The sequence below is a fragment of the Perognathus longimembris genome, chromosome 7 (assembly GCF_023159225.1).
Source record: "Perognathus longimembris pacificus isolate PPM17 chromosome 7, ASM2315922v1, whole genome shotgun sequence".
Taxonomy (NCBI): Eukaryota; Metazoa; Chordata; class Mammalia; order Rodentia; family Heteromyidae; genus Perognathus; species Perognathus longimembris.
This window is the reverse complement of record NC_063167.1, coordinates 33,841,031-33,845,565: the sequence shown is the minus strand read 5'-3', so window position 1 is coordinate 33,845,565 and position 4,535 is coordinate 33,841,031.

The following is a 4,535-nucleotide window of genomic DNA, read 5'->3' as shown; positions in this document are numbered from 1 at the left end:
TGCATCTTGATCTGTGTCATCATTTCAACATCTTCACTAACCCCCCTTGTATTCATTTCTTCCCTTATATTTCTCAATTCTGTAGTATATACAATGAATTCTTACCTGCAGTCTCCTACCTTCCCTCTTTCATTCTTTCACCCATCTTCCCTTGGTCCCACCCACCCCTCTTGCAAGTACCCATTTCCTGATACTTATTTTGTTGGGTTTTGACTTAGTCTTTTTAAAGAATTATACTATTTTCACTCTCCATAGTCTTTTACAATTCTGTTAATTCATTTGTTTTAAGATTATTTTTAATTGTTCTAATAAAGGTGATTTTCAAAGGAGTAGTTAATTCATTTGTAACCCCTTGCTTACCACCCAGTGTGTTTACTTGTAGACTTATAGATGCATTCTAGCACCACAAAAGAAGAAAACTGTATAACCTGTGTTTTTCTGGGTCTGGCTTATTTTGCTTAATATAATTTTTGCCAAGACTTTCCATTTCTTTACAAATGGTACAGTATCATTCTTTCTGATGGATGAGTAGAATTCCACTGTGTACATATACCACATTTTCGTGATCCATTTGTCCACTAAAGGACATCTGGGCTGATTCCATATCTTGGCTATGGTTAATAATGCTGCAATGAACATGGTTGTCCTGGTAGCCTTAGTGTGGCCTTGTTTGAACTCTATTGGATAAATGACCAGGAGAGGAAATGCTGGATCATAGGGTAGTTCTATGTTTAGTTTTTTGAGAAACCACGATACTGCTTTCCAGAGCAAATGAACAAGCTTTATTAATAGAATGTAATAGAGTTCCCTTTTGGCTACATCCCTGCCAACATTTGTGATTGTTAGTTTTCTTGAAAGTGGCCATTGTAACTGGGGTAAGGTAGAATCTCAGTGTCAGCAATTTATTATTGTTACCACAAACATTCAATGTAGAGAGCCTTCTTGACTTGGTTGATTTTATTCTTAGGAATTGATGTTTAAAATGTTATTGCCAACTGTACTGCTTCATAAATCTTACTTTTCACTACTTATAGTTAGCATGTACAAACACAATTCATTTTTATGTATTAACTTTTCATCTAACTGCCTTGCTAAATTTAGTAAATTTCCCTTTTTTGCTGACTTCTTATATTTTCTTTATATACACAAACATTGTCTATAAATAACATAACTTTACTCATTTCCTGTTTTTGTGTCTTTAAAAAAAACTGGGCTGGGAATGTGGTTTAGTGATAGGGTGCTTGTCTAGCATGCATGAAGCCCTGGGTTTGATTCCTCAGTACCACATAAACAAAAAAGCTGGAAGTGGTGCTGTAGCTCAAGTGGTAGAGTATTAGCAAAAGAAGCTCAGGGACAGTGCCCAGGCCTGAGTTCAAGCTCCAGGTCTGGCAAAAAAAAAAAAAAGAAAGAAAAAAGAAAAAATTTAAAAATAAAAAATATTTTATTTTGGTATAATACTGAATTGAAAATGGTGAATAGTGTCATGTTGGCCAATATTAGGGGTAAGGTACCCAAAAACCTAGCTGTAGGTTTTCATGTGGCTTGAACTCAGGGCCTATGCCTGTCCTTGAGCTCTTTTGCTAAAGGCTAGTGCTCTACCACTTTGAGCCACTGCACCACTTCCAGTTTTCGAGTGGTTAGCTGGATATAATAAGAGTCTCCCTGGGCTGGCTTTGAACCATGGTCCTCGGATCTCAGCCTCCTGAGTAGGTGGGATTACCAGCGTGAGCCACCAGTGCCTGACTTGTTGAAAGTTTTTTTTATCATGAATGAGCATTGAACTTTATCATATGCTCTTGCTCCAGCTATTGAGATAGTCATACACTTTTTTCTTCTAATTGTTAGTATAATAAATTAAATTAAGTTTTTTCCAAATGTTGAACCAACTTTGTTTCTTAGAATCAACCCAACTTAATCATTAGTGTTATCAATTTTACATATTATAGAGTTTAAGTTGTAATACTTTGTTCAGTATTTGGGTATCTTAGGTTCATGGAGGATATCAAACAGTGACTTTTTTTTCTTATACTGTCTTTGTAAATAGACATAGAATAGGATAGTTGTACTGCCTATTAAAATTGTTCACTCTTCCAGTATAATCTGAAAAATAGCATTATTTCCTTAAATATTTGGAATAATTCTCCTTTAGAGCAATATTGGCCTAGAGTTTCTTTGTGGAAAAGGTTTTAATTATGAATACAATTTATTCTTCTTCTCCTCTTTCTCTTCTCTTTTCTCCTTAGCCCTCCTCTCCTCCATCTTCTACTTTCTCCTTCTTCTCTTCCTCTTCCATCATGGTATTGAGGTTTGAACTCAGGTTTTTATGCGAGGCAAATTCTCTACCATTTCAGCCTAAACCTAAATATAATTTCTTTAGCCAATATAAGACAAATCAGATTTTGTTGTTTTTTGTTTTCTTTATGTACATGTGTGTGTGCATGTACACTTATGCTGGTACTGGGACCTGAACTCATGGCCTCTAATTTCTGCTTAACTTTTTTGCTCAAGGCTGGCACTCTAGCACTTAAGCCTACACCTCCACTTCTGGCTTTTTGCTGATTAACGGAGATAAAAGTCTCAAATTTATCTATACAGGCTGGCTTCAAACTGTTACCCTCAGATATCAGATTGCTGAGTAACAAGGATTATGGATGTGAGCTATTGGCATAGCTTTTTTCTTCTTCTTTTTTCTTTCTTTCTTTCTTTCTTTTTTTTTTTTTTTTTTTTTTTTTTTTTGGCAGTTCTGGGGCTTAAATTCAGGGCCTGACTTGGAGCCTCTTTGAGCTCAATACTACTGCCTCTACCACTTGAGTGATATGCCACTTCTGGCCTTTTCTGAGTAGTTTATTGGAGATAAGGATGCCAGACTTTCCTTCCCTGGGCTGGCTTCAAACCACAATCCTCATATCTCAGCCTCCTAAGTAGCTAGGATTACAGGCGTGAGCCACTGGTGCCTGGATCACAGATTTCTCTACATATTTCAAAGCTGTACTATTAGGTGTATTAAAAATGTGCATTCCTAGCCAGGCACCGGCGGCTCATGCCTGTAATCCTAGCTTCTCGGGAGGGTGAGATCTGAGGATCCAGGTCAGAGTCAGCTGGGGCAGGAAAGTCCATGAGACTCTAATCTCCAATTAACTACCAGAAAACCAGAAGTGCTGATGTGGCTCAAAGTGGTAGAGCACTAGCCTTGATCTGAAGAGCAGAGCTCAGGGACAGTACCTAGGCTTAGAGTTCAAGCCCCATGACCGGAAAAAAAGTGCATTCCTTTGTAATTGTTACTTAATTTGTATACATATATGTATATCTATATATGTATATCTCATATATATATATTATATTTCTATCTATCATCTATGTATTGATCAATCGATTGATCTATTGATATATCTATTTATTTATCTGCTGGGAGCCAGTAGCTCAGAGCTCACACCTGTAATCCTAGCTACTCAGGGAGTTAAGATCTGAGGATTGTGGTTCAAAGCCAGCCTGGTCAGGAAAGTCCATGAGACTTTCTCCAATCAACCACCAAGACTCAGAAATGGAGCTATGACTCAAGCAGTACAGTACTAACTTGGAGTAAAGAAGCTCAGGGACATCACCCTGCCCTGATTTCAAGTCCCAGGACCAGCACACACGTATGCCTCTAAGTCAGATACTTGTAATTGTTGCGACTTGAGACTTGGAGGATGACATTTTGAAGCCAGCCTAGGCAGAAAATCCCACAATATTCTATCTCTAATTTACCAGCAAATAGTCATCCTGGAGTAGTCATGTGGTTGAGCTCTAGTCTAACAAGCAAGCTGACCAAGCATGAGGCCCCTAAAATCAAGCCCTGGTACTTTGTTCATGGGAGTTAAATAATTTAGTTCTTTTCTACTTTACCACTTGGCTATTCTACTCCTCTTCCCCCACTCACAAGAGTGTATTTGACTTGGAATAAGAAAGAAGATAGACAAGGAAGGAAAAATCTCACTTGACTGATGCAGTTAAAATCTACATCTGTAGTCTTCTCATAGCATTTGCATAATTAGTGGATTCATCTTTTTTTTTTTTGGCCAGTCCTGGGGCTTGAACTCAGGGCCTGAGCACTGTTGCTGGCTTCTTTTTGCTCAAGGCTAGCACTCTACCACTTGAGCCACAGCACCACTTCCGGCTTTTTCTATAGATATGTGGTGCTGAGGAATCAAACCCAGGGCTTCATGTATATGAAGCAAACACTTTACCACTTTACCAGCCCTGGATTCGTCTTTAATAGAATACTTTTGTGAATTTGTTAGTAGGACCCTCTTTCCAATTCTTGGGGATCTGTCCATAATTTTCAATTATAATTAGTTACAAATCCCTTCAACATAAGTTGTAATTTTATCTTCCTTAGTTTGAAAAAATCTAACCTTAGTTTATGGGAGACCACCCATCTGTTGACCTATTCTCTAAATAGTCCCTTTGTATGGAGATTCTCTCAAGAAGATCAAATATGGCTCCCTGGCACATGTCTAAGATAGTGGTAGGAAATGGAAACAAGACTTCAACAA